Consider the following 16,639-nt stretch of genomic DNA (forward strand, 5'->3'; position numbering starts at 1 on the left):
ATCTCTCCTGAGAGATTCGAATCAACGACCTTGTTATCAGCTGTTCCCTCAGCTTGTCGACCCTCCCCCCGTACAGACTTTGTCTGTTAACTTGGAACGAAACAAGTCAGGGAGATTAAAACAGTAGAAAGTGCATTTGAAATTTAGAAGCATTTCCACTGGAAGTCTTTCTCAGCATCTTCAACCGAAACATTAAAGAAACTTCATAAATTCAATGACAAACGTTTCCACTAGAAATCATAACAGTATCATATATTTATCTTCTTAAAGTGGCACAGTCCAGTCCAGTCTAGTCTATCACCCTGTTTAATTTTTCATTTAAATCAGGTATCATTAACTTTTGAAACAGGTATGCAACAATAATGAGATCTACTGATGTTTAAGTTATTATTTTTTTAAGTCCTTTTCCTAGCAGAGTAGCTGTGGAAGATGTCCAGTGTGCGGGAGGGAGGAGGGAGCCGGATCTTTAGCCACTGCCCAGGGCCCCACTAGTCTGTTGGCTCCTGGTTATTTACAGAATAAATGGCAGGATGGTAGGCGTGTACAGGATGGGTTTGTGCACTGTGGGACTGGCCAGCTAAAAGGAACTCTGGGAAAACAGGCAACAGAAAACCAGCAAGATTACATTAGGGAGCTTTTAGAATTTATGTCAAACCCACTGCCTTCCACACTGCAGCCCAGCACTGTAACCAGTGAGCTCTTCAAACCCACTGCCTTCCACACTGCAGCCCAGCGCTTTCTTTATCTAACCACTGAGCTCCTCAAACCACTGCCTTCCACACTGCAGCCCAGCACTTACTTACTTTCTTTCCTTCTCCAGCCTATCTCTGACAACAATCCCACCCTCTGTTTATAAAGAAACACATATTTTGCAGAAGAACCTCTGGAACAGACTCCTGGAACCAGCGTGATTATAGCCAAGACCCACAAAACCACAGTGAAGGCTGCACCTGTGCAAGCGGCTCAGTCCCTCCTCCCTCAAATCACACCCTAACGGGACGAGAGCCCGTCTAAAAACAGGCAGCACCTATTAGGACACCACAGCGCACCCCGCAATCACAATCCGCGCCCCCTCCCTATAGCACAGCGGTTTTACCGCCAGTGTGACTAATCCACAGTGTATCATTCCAAGTGTCTTAATAAATATGTAACTTTATTCAACAGGTTTCATTCGACTTCACGAAGCAAAAGAAGTTCCTTCTGTCAAGTGACGAGATAAAATTTGTTTTAAACTGAAATCCCAGACTGAGCATTTGTATTTAGTATGTGCCTTCATTTGAAACACTTGGGTCACACCTGGGGATATGCAGGGTTTCTGTGACATTGTAAACTCAGAGAGCGAAGGCAGAGTTTCTAAACTGTCACAGAGACCACAGATGGGATTGTTTTCCTGTAACGCACTGAAGAGGCCCGTCTGTTATTTTTTCTAATCCACGGATCCCTTCGTGATGCTGATATTAAAGAAGACGAGGTTCAGCGGGACAGTCGGGTGTTTTTTTAAGCGTCGTGTTTCAGGGCTGTGCGGACGTTCTGTCTCATTATCCGTCAGCGCTTTTTGGATGATCTCCTTTACCCTGTTTTAATTTCCTGTTGCTCTCCAGTTTCTCTGAGATACCAATGCACCAGCTTGACATCATTCTCATTGTGTTGACCATTAATTAACATTTCTGTGCTGTGGGGGTTTGTCCAGTGATTGAAAACGAGACATTTTGTGTTTGAATTGAAAGTGATGGTCTCGAGGAGTCAAATGGGTCAAAGCTCAAGGGTGTGTGTGTATATATATATATCTATATATATATATATATATATATAATATATATATATATATATATATATATAATATATATATATATATATATATATATATATATATATATATAGATATATAAATAAAAACCATTTTACCAAACAGAGAAGGGTGGAACATTTATTTTGCCATGTTTTTATTTATTTAAAAAAATTATTTCATAACTTTTGTGCACCCAAAAACAGAAATCATACCAGAAGCACTTTTACCTATCTTTGTAAAATAAACCTATCCAGTTTTTAAATTGATTCAAACGCGCACGGGAGAATTGTCTTTCACGTATTCCACTGTCCCGAAAACGAGGAACTGTTTCCATCGCAGTATGAAGATGGAATTTGATCCTCTCTCCTTTTTTGCTCAGAACTTGCTCAGAACCTCTCCTTCAACAGATTACTGATTCCATCCTCTGATCTCGGACTCCGTCTCGAGCCCACATGTTTTTTATTGCGTTGTTTGGACTTTAGCGAAAATTTGCTAAAAAATGCTTTTTTAAAATTTAGTAATCGGCAATTATTTTATTGTTTTCTCCCAATTTAGACTCAGCTCACCACTGCCACCCCCATGCTGACTCAGGAGCGGCGAACATGAACCCACGCTGTCCTCCGAAGCCACCAGCCGCCCCTTTCTTTACACACTGCAGACTCACCGTGCACACGCCTCAGAGCTAGAGCGTCCGAGGACAAAGCAGTTTACAAACAAGCCCACAGGCGCCCGGCCGAACCACAGGGGGCGCTGGTGCACAATGAGCCAAGGACACCCTGGCCGACCTAAGCCCCCCCTCCCCCTGGGTGGCGCTCGGCTCAATTGTACTTTTATTGTGCCCCAGGAGAAATCTCCTGGTTAAATAAAAGAAAATTTAAATGAGCAATGCAGCTTAAAGCCAGAAACATCTGGAAACATCTGAAGCCCTTGTCAAATGTTTTGTGTCTCGGAGGCTGGCTGCCTCACTGCAACAATTACTTTGTTTGTAATCAGTCCAATCTGGAGCAATTTATCAGGTGGATATCTGATTTTAATCCCTTCCACTATTTGCAGCTCAAGTCGCTTTTCACCCACGATTTGGCCAGAAATGATCTATGACCAGATAAACCCTGGCTTTGTGCTAAGTGGGTAATTCAGTGTGTGCAAAACAATTCCTTCTGTTTGCGCTCAGCGCTGGTGTGTTTAACATACTGTGGTTACTGATACAGCTGTTAGCATTCGCAGCTGACAGACACTATGTCCCAATATTGAGGCACGGAGACTGAACTGCTCCCTCCCTCCTTCCTTCACCCACCCACCCCCCTACAAGAAAGGGGGCTCCCTCCAGTTCAGGGCAGGCTTGAGGCACGGAAACTGAACTGCTCTCTCCCTAAGAGAAATGGAAGTGCAGCACAGGCTAGATATTTTGATCCGAGGTTAAGGGGTGAAGCAAACCAATCTAAATAAATAAAACATGAGAACCTGTTTTCTCTCAATACCATGCGAACCAGATGGGAATCAGCATTACCAACAGGCCTGGTTGAAGCAATTAAAGGTTCCATTTGGAAGGCAGTGCACTTTAATGGGACCTCTAAGTGCAAGCAGTGCTCTCTCTCTCTCTCTCTCTCTCTCTCTCTCTCTCTCTCTCTAAAGCAGTGTGTAATTCAATATGTTAACAAGGGAACATTATTCAGCAGCTTTCATTGGACTCTATGAAGCTGAGTGAGTTCACTCTATATAGAGGGTGTGTGATTCAATATGTTAACAAGGGAACATTATTCAGCAGCTTTCACTGGACTCTATGAAGCTGAGTGAGTTCATTCTATATAGAGGGTGTGAATATGAATTGGTTGTCAATACTACAGTAGTAATATTTTCAATGGTTCCTATTGGATGAATAGAGGATTTCTAAAGAGAGTTTAGCTTTTTAAACAGTACAAAGTTAAGACAGCCTTTCTGGTACTGAAAAAGCCAGCTGGGAGCCCAATGCTCTGGTTTGTACAGACTTGTCAGGCTGTATAATTAGAGTAATTACAGCATAGTGAAGACAGGTAGTCAAGCAAGACAACCCAGCCCTGTGAAACTGCTTCAAAAATGTTAAGATTCTTTATACTTAAAGAGATCGCAGCCGACAAAGTAACAAACATAAGAACATAAGAAAGTTTACAAACGAGAGGAGGCCATTCGGCCCATCTTGTTTGTGTGGTCGTTAGTAGCTTATTGATCCCAAAATCTCATCAAGCAGCTTCTTGAAGGATCCCAGGGTGTCAGCTTCAACAACATTACTGGGGAGTTGATTCCAGACCCTCACAATTCTCTGTGTAAAAAAGTGCCTCCTATTTTCAGTTCTGAATGCCCCTTTGTCTAATCTCCATTTGTGACCCCTGGTCCTTGTTTCTTTTTTCAGGTTGAAAAATTCCCCTGGGTCGACACTGTCAATACCTTTTAGGATTCTGAATGCTTGAATCAGGTCGCCACGTAGTCTTCATATGACATGCCTTTTAAACCCGGAATAATTCTGGTCGCTCTTCTTTGCACTCTTTCTAGAGCAGCAATATCCTTTTTTGTAGCACGGTGACCAGAACTGAATACAGTACTCTAGACGAGGTCTTACTAATGCATGCACTCACAGGACCTCATGTGTGGTGTGTGTGTGTGTGTGTGTGTGTGTGGTGGGGGGGGGGGGGGGGTGCTGTTACTATCTATGCGAAGATTTAGTTTCAGTTTCTCTTGCAGGGAAATTACAAACAAGCAAGTTACAGTGAGAAGAAAAAATAGTTTTTACAGAAATCAAACTAATATTTTGAGGTCATTTTTGGTGCAGAAAAACATCTACGTCACACTCTTGGATTTAACTGACACACTAGCATTGCCCCGCCCCTTAACAACCAATATACACTCCTGATTCGCTGGTACAGCACTCCCCTGACATCTCAACTCCCACGTAATAGGCTCTCGGTAACTGTCATTGATAAATGTACTGTAGTCACAGCAGGTTAGCCACACACACTGCTACAGACAGGTAGGCTACCGTATTACACAAAACAAGCAACCACGATACTTCTAGAATGGCACAAATCATGTATTTAAATATGGCAGCGTTTGAAATCGTAGCATTATTAATAGAGGGGGTCGACCCTGGTATAAAAGACGCCCTCATTTTGATCAATTTAAAATAAACGATGCGGCGCAAAATTGAAGTAATACGAGAGAGAGAGAGAGAGAGAGAGAGAGAAAGATAGATGAATAGCTAGATAGATAGAGAGAAAGAGAGATAGAGAAAAAGATAGAAATAGAGATAGATAGAAATAGAAATAGAGAGATAGAGATAGAGATAGAGAGAGATAGACAGAAATAGATAGATAATGGACAGATAGATATTAGAGAGACAGATATAGATAGATAGAGATAGAGATATAGATAGAAATATAGAGAGATATACATTAGATAGATATAGAGATAGATAGATATTAAACAGACAGATAGATAGATAGATAGATAGATAGATAGATAGATAGGATACTTATAATTTGTCAGACAGATAGATAGATAGATAGATAGATAGATAGATAGATAGACAAAATCCACGGACATTCACTTGCTACCCATACATCCTAGGGTGAACTGGAGTTACTACAGTATCACTGGGATTGCAGCTGGCACACCGGGAACTGGAAAACCCCACTACAGAATTGATTGATTACAGTTCAGTTTACACACATGTTGTTTGATCGACATTATTGTGCTTTTTTGGCGACCACCAACATAATTTGAGTGGTGCAAGTGACATTTTTGTCAAAATGGCATATGATATATCAAATGAAAGCTCTTGACGAGATCTATCTTGTGCTGAAATCACAAACTGCATTGAATAAAAGTGAGACAGTAATAAAGACACATCTGAAAAATCAAGGTAAACTGAGTGACAGGAGGGTGGAGCTGGCACACTTCCGCCCCCCTGGCACTGAGTGATGCATTGTGGGACAGCTGAGTGACAGCAGAGGAGTCAAAATAGCTGAAAACAAGCTAAAAAATAAAGCTGTCTGCAAAACACCTAACATTTGAGGATACTTTACTCAGTTAAATTGAGGATTCATGCCACAGAACAAGAACCAGACTATGTCAACTGTAGAAAATCTTGTAAATTATATTTTACAGTAATAATCATTTATTTTTAAATAGCGCCTTTCATAGTGGACAACCATCACAAAGCGCTTTACAAGATACGACACTAGGGTGTGTGAACTGTGCATCAGCTGCAGAGTCACTTACAACAACATCTCACCCCAAAGACGCAGCACAGGGAGGTTCAGTGACTTGCTCAGGGTCCCACACAGCAAGTCAGGGGCTGAGCTTGGATTTGAACCTCCTGGTTACAAGCCTGTTTCTTTAACCACTGGACAACAGTATAATTTAAGCAAAATTTCTGGTGCTCGTCTTACTTTTTGAAGTTTCAAATTCAAAAATATTTTAAACACTTTAATTTTCTTCAAAACAATATTGACACTGCGCCTGTACTGATAAATGGCAATTGAACGCAAATGAAAATGTTCGTGTGACAGAAAGCTAATGAGTTCTGGCTGTAAATCTCCCTCCCGACCTGTGAGGGCGCTAAGTAGCAGAAGGGGAAGTCTTTGGACGGGCTGGCCTGACCGTTCATTCCCAGGGTCGGGAAGCCGGTCAGCCTGGAAGGAGGCGAGACTCCGGTGCAGGAGCGGATTGACCCGGAAGGTAAACGAGGTAGCAGCTGCAGGCAATAGAGCCAGCTGCAATCGTTTACCAAGGGGTCATGCGTGATAGCATAAAGGGGCCGGAGAATCGTAAATCTTTCCCTTCGCTTGGTTTATATTGAGAGACTGGAAGGATCGTGAGAGACACAGAGGATCGTGTACTGAGAATATTCGTGAGTGCTTACTTGTTTTTCTGTGTTGTTAGTAATTGTCTTGTTTGTGAATCACCAGACAGCTGAACATGATTCTGTCGCTTGTGGGCCGGAACAGCACTTCAACAGAGTCACAAAATAAACCTGTTATCACCCCCCACGAGCACCAACACACACACCCAGGACTGGTGACCGGGGTTAGTATGGTGGGGCGGGTAAGTGTTATTGTTTGGGACTGTAACCCCGTTGTTATTAGCTCCACGCAGTACACATTGTTGTGCATTGAGGGGCTTATTATTTAGGTCACCAGACCTGGATTAAAAAAGAAATAAATCTTTCTGAACCGGAATATAATTGTCTGTGATGATTCCTGCAAAAGCCCTCAAAAACAAGTTCTCTGTTCTCTGGTACTTTTATTATAATTGGAATTACTGCAGCGTGATTGGAACTGAACAGAAATGAGCACTTCTGAATTCCGCAATTCTGCTGTAATTATGAATCACCTCAGAATACTTCTCATGGGGGCTCCCGAGTGGCACACCCAACAAAAGCGCTCCACTGTTCCCTATAGCCTGAGGATCACAGGTTCGAGGATTAGCAGGAGCACGTTTCGGAGGACGTGTCCAGCCTCCGCTCCCCGAGTCGGCTGGGGGGGGGGTTGCGAGCGGTGAGCCGAGGATACAGATAATAATTGGGCACAATAAATTGGGCAGAAAACCGGGGTAAAACATTGGAGACGACTAAATTTAAAAAACAAACAAAAAACTGCTTCATTCATGAGAAATATTACCACGATTCGATGAAGCACTGGAGACGTACAGCTCACCATACACCGCGCTACAGAACACACACCTGCAGAGAGAGGCAAGAGTGGAGGTATAAACAAGGTTATCTGCTTGTGAAATCTGCGCTGGGAGACGCTTTCCGAGATAAAATCTGACTGAAAAGAATAAAAATCAACAAACAAACAAACACACAGGAGAACAACTGGGTCTAATCTCTTAATCTCGATGTTCTAGAACCTAAACAACAATTTGATTGCTTAAAACAAGGTCCTTTGTGAGTCACAGTGATGAAATAAAACCACTCTGATAGGCCTTCAAAAAATAAAAGCACAGCAAAGTGTAATAAAGCACAGAGAGGTCTGGTAAACCATAGGGAAGCATTGCAAAGCACAGAGAGGTCTGGTAAAGCATAGGGAAGCATTGTAAAGCACAGAGAGGTCTGGTAAAGCATAGGGAAGCATTGTAAAGCACAGAGAGGTCTGGTAAAGCATAGGAAGCATTGTACAGAGAGGTCTGGTAAAGCATAGGGAAGCAATGTAAAGCACAGAGAGGTGTGGTAAAGCATAGGGAAGCATTGCAAAGCACAGAGAGGTGTGGTAAAGCATTGGGAAGCATTGTAAAGCACAGAGAGAGATGTGGTAAAGCACTGGGAAGCATTGTAAAGCATAGAGAGGTCTGGTAAAGCATAGCGAAGCATTGTAAAGCACAGAGAGGTCTGGTAAAGCATAGGGAAGCATTGTAAAGCACAGAGAGGTCTAGTAAAGCATAGGGAAGCATTGTAAAGCACAGAGAGGTCTGGTAAAGCATAGGGAAGCATTGTAAAGCACAGAGAGGTCTAGTAAAGCATAGGGAAGCATTGTAAAGCACAGAGAGGTCTGGTAAAGCATAGGGAAGCATTGTAAAGCACAGAGAGGTCTGGTAAAGCATAGGGAAGCATTGTAAAGCACAGTGAGGTGTGGTAAAGCATAGGGAAGCATTGTAAAGCACAGTGAGGTGTGGTAAAGCATGGCAAACTATGGTAAATGCTTAGCACAATCGGGGTCAAATCATCATTGAATTTGATCAATTACCCTGCAAATTAACCGTGATGAACTTCTACAAGGGTTATACAAAAACTGTATGATTGAAATTATTCTTAATCATTTAACAAGGAAGAACGCTAGGAGGTGGGAAATCGTTTGCATTGCTGATACGGTCATCTGCGTGATACGTCACACCATGAACGGCCGAATACACAACACAACACACACACACACACACACACACACACACACACCCACTGTACGACTGCGCACGACGAAGTAAATTAACCCTTTCGTGCACGAAATACTGCTGGGAAAAAAATCGTAGTTTTGGACATAGAATAAATACATTTTTTCATTGGATGTTTTTGTTCCCCCCAATTGCTTTACATATGGGGGGGGGGGGGGATTGCATCTGGTTCATACGAGGGTCTCATGTATTTGCGTCTTCTGCGTGTCCCCATAGTGTGTGTGTGTATATATAGATAGATAGATAGATAGATAGATAGATAGATTTTAATCCGTCCCCACATTACTTCACCATGCACGAACGGATTAAAACGCGTCTAGTTTACAATACAGGGATCGCCTTAATCCCGCATCAATTCATGTTGGTAAATTTCCAGTTTTATCATTTATGAAGTTTCTTTTATTGTTTCTGCTGAAGACGCTGAGAAACACTTCTAGTGGAAACGCCTGCCGCGGAATTTATGAAGTTTCTTTCAGTGTTTCCCAGCTCCGGTGACAGCGATGAATTACAATCTATTCCGCTCGCATCGTACCGTTGGCTAACGGTTCGAAACGTATCGTTTTTAAAACTATCTTCAGAATGCCAGCAGAGAAAACATCGCATCCCCTTGTTCTCGATCTTTGTAGTACCGATGTACTCGCCAATTAATTCGTTTCTGGCTCGCTACTTCTGAGTATAATGAGAAAACACTAGAGTTTAACGTTTCGCTGTTTCAACGCAGACCTGCTAAACTCCCCGTAATTAAAATAAATAAATACATAAATAAAACTCGCACAGAAGAACAAATAGCAACTCAATCACCTTACCGTTCTTAATTTTAAGAGGTGGCGACTAATATCCGTGTTTTCTGGCAGTCCAATTTACAAATAGCGCACGTCAACCTCACTCCAAAGGGCCGGTGAAATATGATAATATGTATAATTATAATCATATAAAAGTTCACCGCAGGTAAGTCTCCACCTCTTGGCTGTACTGTTCCCAAACTCGAGTCCTATAGTCAGAGTGAACGGCTTAAAGAGAACCGAACCATCTGGACACAAACATAGGGGGGGTTCCTCACTTGCACTACCTTTCTCCTCTTGCAAAAAAAAAAAAAAAAAAAAAAAAAAAAAAAAAAACGAGTTTCTCCGTTTAAAATCCGAATGCAAAACATGCCGCGTTTTGTCTATGTTAAAGAAAATTCTCGAAAATACGCACGTATGTAGTTTTTGTTTTCCTCAGAGAAAGAAACAACTTCTAGACTTTTTTCCACCCCCCAGAAACGTAAGAGATGGTTTGACCCGTGATAGGTACTTAGGAAGCTGAAATGCCCGTGTTAGTTTTTTTTTGTCTCCCAGAGTTTGGGAAGGCGCAGCGCACAGCTTCTGTGGGGCTGAATTTTCGTACAGTCAGTAATCTGCCCCCCGTGGTTCTATTGTTGTAACATTCCTCTCTAAATTCATCGGCACTCTGCCTTTATTTAATATACATTCTTGTGTCCTCAGGAATTACAACATGTGTAATGTGTTCAAATAAAGAGTTGACGAACATATCAATGCTTGTACTTAACTTGACTTATTATGTATTCTTATAGATGATATAGATATATATATATATATATATATATCTAGTATATATATATATATATCTATATATATATAAAAGAAAAGGATATTTTAGGTACTTAAAAAGGTAGAATAATTGATTATAAATCAATTATCAGAACGTTTGGCACTAGAAGTCCTTCATCGGCTGAATACAAAAAAAAAAAAAGAACTTTAAGAAGTTGATAAAAAAAAAAAAGTCGTCTTTTAAACACAATTCCAGAATGTTGATGATATTAATGACCTCAGAATTGAATGTCCTTTCCAAATGGCTCAAAAGTGCCCAGTTTGAAAATAAGTTCAATAAGTTTCAGCCCATGAAGGACTAATAATAGACATAATAATAATAATAATAATAATAATAATAATAATAATAATAATAAATAATAATAATAATAGACTGCATTGAGGGGAGTTCTGAGCCCCAGTACTGGGTGCAGCAGCAGCAGGGCTAGTGTGAGTTTCTATCCTGCTCAAACTCCTGGCTCCTGATCATTGGCTGGCCTCTTGGTATCTCACACTAATGCTAGACCAGCTAGGTGTCTCATTGTCCTTGTAAAGGTGTGAGACAAGCACACAGTCTGGCAGTCCCTGCCACTATCAGCCGCGTCACTCAGCTCAGACACTCTGCATGGCTGGCTAGGACTACAGCTTAAGGCAAGTCATCTTTGCATATCACAAGAGTCAATGATCCGATATAAACCTACATTGCGCTCCGCTAGGCAACAGAAAGGGGTTTAAAAAGGGGGGCTAGATGGCGCAGTGGGTAAACGTTAACGTACTAGCTACCTGTAGTCCAGGGCAGGTTTGAGGCACAGAGACTGAACTGCTCCCTCACCCCCCTAAGAGAAAGGGGGCTCCCTCCAGTCCAGGGCAGGCTTGAAGCACAGAGACTGAACTGCTCCCTCCTTCCGTCCCTCTCTCACTCATGGGTAAAATAACACTTTTCAAATACAAAATAATACATTTAAAAAAAAAGGTTAAATAAAAAAAAAAGTGGAGTCGTCACCGTAATGAGTTCCTGGTCTGTTTGCATGGCAGCTGAGTCATGCAATGGATATAATCCACCGTGTGATTCAGCTTGGTGTGAGCAAGCAAGGAGAAACGAGAGCAAAAACTCAACTCCCTATAGCTTATTGCAACCAGCGGTTTCCTGCAATTCTGCAAGAGAATAGACCATCATTGCAGTGGGGGAGGGAAAGGGGGGGTTAATTCATTTAGTGTCCCCCTCCCCTGTGTTTTTAAAGGACACGGTCCTTCAATGCTCCTAAGCTGTTTACTTGATTGCTAATCAAGCTGAATTCCAGCAGAGTGAATATCTGTTGTTTGTCAAAGGGTTTGGTTTTCACAGGCAGTGAAACTGGATTCAAGTCAGATTCAGATGGATTACTGGAAGCTCCATGGGCTCAAAATGTTGGATTTATGTGAAAAGCGATGCATCCGAGTGTATTAAAATAGGCAAAAGCTAGGTCAACATATATTTAGACTTGCAGAGTCTAGGGGGGTGAACTCTGCATCATCAACAACTGCTGCTGCTGCAGAGTCACTTCCAATAGGACCTTGTTTGTTTTACGTCTTGTCCGAAGGACGGAGCACAAGGAGGTGAAGTGACTTGCTCAGGGTCACACACACACACACACACACGCACACACACACACACACACACACACACACACACACACAGGGAGTCAGTGGCTGAGCCAGGATTTGAAACTCCTGGTATCAAGACCAGAATCTTTCTCTAACCACTGGATCCACCGAGCTGAGAAACTTAATAAGTTACCTGAACTTTCACGAGGACCACATTGTGAAGGCATGCGATTATAACCGGCAACACTGGGTACGGCCGTTAACTATTGACAGCTTTGTGTTTGTTTTCTGTCTGCATGCCGAGAGTGCAGAACTGCGTTTATTGATCAGTGTGGCTATCTTATCAACGATTGGTATTTTTAACAATCAGCTGTTCCCCTGGTCCTGCTGCTACTCTCACACTCGGAGGGAAAACACAGCAGGTGGTAAAAACAACATCCACTAGAAGACTGAATAATAAAACTTTTATTTCATGCATCTTCAATGGCAATGCAGACAGACAGACAGACAGACAGCCAGCGGCACAGCAATGGTTCTGTATTACACTACAATGGTAGCACAGGTATAGGGCAGCTGCAGTGGGGTGAGGTTGGTAGAATGGGACCCCGGTGTGCTCATTATACCCTCAATGATCCTCAATGAGAGACAGACAGACAGCGGCACTGCAATGGTTCTGTATTACACTACAATGGTAGCACAGGTATAGGGCAGCTGCAGTGGGGTGAGGCTGGTAGAATGGGACCCCAGTGTGCTCACTAGATATCGTAGTTCGTCTGCACCGTGTACTTACGTCTTAATATGGTGTCATGAGATGGGTATGGATTAAACACAGTCACAACACACACGGCACACACACAGTAACACACACACACGCATACCTAATGTGTGTGTGTGTGTGTGTGTGTGTGTGTGTGTGTGTGTGTGTGTGTGTGTGTGTGTGTGTGTGTGTGTGTGTGTGTGTGTGTGTGTGTGTGTGTGTGTGTAATAGTGTGTGTGTCTGTGTGTGTGTGAGTGTGTGTGTGTGTATGTGTGTGTGTTCTCTCAAAGTCACAGAGTGATTGTGTCTGTGTGTGAGAGTGTGTGTCTGTGTGTGTGTGTGTGTCTGTGTGTGTGTGTGAGAGTGTGTCAGTGTGTGAGAGTGTGTCTGTCAGTGTGTGTGTGTGTCAGTGTGTGTGTATGTGTGTGTGTGTGTGTGTGTATATATATATCTAATGAAGAGATCTGCTGGAGTTCCTCCCCACACTTGTACGAATTTGTCGTTGTTTTGAATGGTCTATTAAACTCTTCTTACATATTTCTCGGCTACATAGCTGTAATAATTGAAATCACAGGGTAACAAAGAGGTCAGCAATGCTTTGTGTGCGTGTCTCCTGTTTCAGATAAGCGACGCCTCGGTCTGCGTGTGGACCTTGAGCGTTCCTTCAACTAGACAAAAGCCATTAAAACGCTGACAGAAAGTTATGCACGACAGCTCTGTCCAAAAGTTTCACCCTGTAGAATGTGCTTCAGAAAGTCGAATGAAAGCTGCTGGATAATGTTACCTTTTTAACATATTGAATCACACACCCTCTATATAGAATGAACTCATTCAGCTTCATAGAGTCCAATGAAAGCTGCTGAATAATGTTCCCTTGTTAACATATTGAATCACAAACTCTCTATATAGAATGAACTCACTCAGCTTCATAGGGTCCAATGAAAGCTGCTGAATAATGTTCTCTTGTTAACATACTGACTTACACATGATGTTAAATAAAAGATCTAGACTTTGTTCATATAGTTGTTTTGTTTTTGTTTAGTTTTTTTGTTTTTTTATATCTCAGCCCTATAATTCTAGGTCATGCAAAAGTTTTGCCCAGAGCTGCAGGTGTTGTACAATGCTCAGACATTGCCTCATAGCTTGTGCATCAAGTCGAGACACACAGGGCTCTGGAAAGCTGCTGAATCACACCATGCTCACCTGAGGGAGAGCTGATCTAGAGGAACCTTCATTAAAAAGATTAGAATGAGCTCCAGAGATTAGTGTTCATTCTTTAGCTTCCCGCTGTCTGATTGGAAATCGCGTCGCTCAACTCGCTGTCTCCTGTTTCCTTTCCTCTGTCAAATTCTCAATGGAAGCCTCACCCCACTGCAGCTGCCCTATATTTGTGCTACCATTGTAGTGTAATACAGAACTATTGCAGTGCCGCTGTCTGTCTGTCTGCCATTGAAAATCATTGAGGGTATAGTTAGCACCCTGTGGTCCCATTCTACCAGTAAAATCACAGTAAAAGCACAGTAAAATGTTATACAGCACAGTTAAAGCACAGTAAAGCATAGGGAAGCATTGTAAAGCACAGAGAGGTCTGGTAAAGCATAGGGAAGCATTGTAAAGCACAGTTAAAGCACGGTAAAGCATAGGGAAGCATTATAAAGCACAGAGAGGTCTGGTAAAGCATAGGGAAGCATTGTAAAGCACAGAGAGGTCTGGTAAAGCATAGGGAAGCATTGTAAAGCACAGAGAGGTCTGGTAAAGCATAGGGAAGCATTGTAAAGCACAGAGAGGCCTGGTAAAGCATAGGGAAGCATTGTAAAGCACAGAGAGGTCTGGTAAAGCATAGGGAAGCATTGTAAAGCACAGAGAGGGATGGTAAAGCATAGGGAGGCATTGTAAAGCACAGAGAGGTCTGATAAAGCTAGGAAATCATTGTAAAGCACAGAGAGGTCTGGTGAAACATATTAAAAACCAGAACAAATCACAGTGAACTGTAGTACATGCACAGTATAATCAAGGTAAAGTGCAAATGTAGTTTGGTAAAGTTTTACAAGGGAGGAGACATCTGGTGCACAGACAGTGATTGGGGAGACATGTGTCCTTGTTTTTCTAAAGAGGCTGCAGTCCAGCTGCTGTCTGTTTTGCTGTGGGCAGAGACAGAGCTGAGGAATGCCGGTCTGTCCTGACGCGACTTGACCCCGTGGATCCCTGATGGATCCCCCACCCCCCCGTGACACAGCGCCTTGAGGCTATCTGTCTTGAATGAGAGACACAGCATGACAGCATGACAGGCACAAAGGGAGAGAGTTCTCAAACACACCCCAATACACACATGGAACTCTGCAACTCTAACCACTGAGCTCCTCAAACCCACTGCCTTCCACACTGCAGCCCAGCACTTTCTTTATCTAACCACTGAGCTCTTCAAACCACTGCCTTCCACACTGCAGCCCAACGCTTTCTTTATCTAACCACTGAGCTCCTCAAACCCACTGCCTTCCACACTGCAGCTCAGCGCTTTCTTTATCTAACCACTGAGCTCCTCAACCCCCACTGCCTTCCACACTGCAGCCCAGCGCTTTCTTTATCTAATCACTGAGCTCCTTAAACCCATTACGATACAATTGATCATACCAGCATATGTTCAATTTAGATTTACAAAGAATCCAATGTTTTCAACCTGCTCAGCTGTCCACTGGAACAGAGTTCCCCAAGCGAGGCGCGCGACAGCTGAGAGTTCTGCATGGTCTGATCTCAAACAACGTGAAACCAGGAATGTCTGTGAATTCACAGTTCTGGGAGGTAAGGTGGCCCGAATCAGTTCTGAAAAGCCAGTTCTGAAGCCCAGGTCACCACTGTGCCAGCTGTAACCCTATGCCTAACCTCATTGCTAGCATAACTCCCAAGCCTCAGGGCAGGAGCAGGCCCACTGGATTTGTGTTCAGCTCTTGTGTCTGAAGCACTTTTCAAAGCTGCTGTTGCTGAAACAGCTCAGCCACACACTTAAACAAATGCATGTTATGACATGTGGTCTTTGCTGTCCATTTTCAAACCCCAGCCTGTATCAAACCCCGACCTGTATCAAACCCCGGCCTGTATCAAACCCTACTGTGTTCTGTAGAACTTACCTAAAGACTGTAGGTCTTAAATACCACTGTTTCCATTATAACTATTCATTGTTGTTTGTTGTCCCACACTATAAGTGCTGTTAAATATCCATCACGCTGCTAGCTCTGCTTGTGAAAACACAGCCATGGCGATGATGAGGGCAGGAACATCACTGACAGGCTGGCTGATATTGATTCTGCTCAGCGCAGTATTCAAGGACTTGATAGGTTACAGGTCACATCTTCAAACCGCAGGAACACACAAAAACAGTCTGCACCGCTCATGAATCACGTGTTATCAGTGGTGGAGATTAAGGTGCTCGGAATAATAATTAGCAGATAGTGTTAAGCTATACTTATAATCGCTCAAGCACATAACGAACGCCTGGTTCAGCAAAATATCCGGGTTAGGCAAGCGTTTCAGCATATACTGACTCATTCATACACAGCTTAACTAGACTGATAAAAAATAAACTATATGAACCTGATTTAGATCAGTTAACATTTAACATTATGTAATCAAAACTACAAAATGATATTGCCAAACAATACATAAATAAAATTAAAAAACAGAGAAAGTCTATCGGAAGCCATTATAGTGTGCAGTTACTAGTTTGTGTGAGATTTCGAAACATCACATTTGTTTATTTTTTTCTCTGTTTTTTCTTGATGTGTCTGGAAAACTCCAAAGCAGCAGGGTGTGTGATTCAATATGTTAACAAGGGAACATTATACAGCAGCTTTCATTGTAAAGCACAGAGAGGTGTGGTAAAGCATAGGGAAGCATTGTAAAGCACAGAGAGGTCTGGTAAAGCATAGGGAAGCATTGTAAAGCACAGAGAGGTCTGGTAAAGCATAGGGAAGCATTGTAAAGCACAGAGAGGTCTGGTAAAGCATA

At 42.5% G+C, this 16,639-nt stretch overlaps 1 protein-coding gene across 3 annotated transcripts in view; it reads right to left on the reverse strand.

Moving 5' to 3' along the window:
- The window catches only part of LOC121329291 (coiled-coil domain-containing protein 120-like), an 18,665-nt gene extending 8,963 nt beyond the window's left edge, over positions 1-9,702 (reverse strand). For all 3 annotated transcript variants that reach the window (XM_041274830.1, XM_041274829.1, XM_041274828.1), the window contains exon 1: positions 9,514-9,702. The gene's annotated coding sequence lies outside the window, so the exon portion shown is untranslated. The remainder of the gene's footprint in view (positions 1-9,513) is intronic.
- Positions 9,703-16,639: the final 6,937 nt, after the last annotated feature.

Source organism: Polyodon spathula, chromosome 16 (genome assembly GCF_017654505.1).
Source record: "Polyodon spathula isolate WHYD16114869_AA chromosome 16, ASM1765450v1, whole genome shotgun sequence".
Classification (NCBI taxonomy): Eukaryota; Metazoa; Chordata; class Actinopteri; order Acipenseriformes; family Polyodontidae; genus Polyodon; species Polyodon spathula.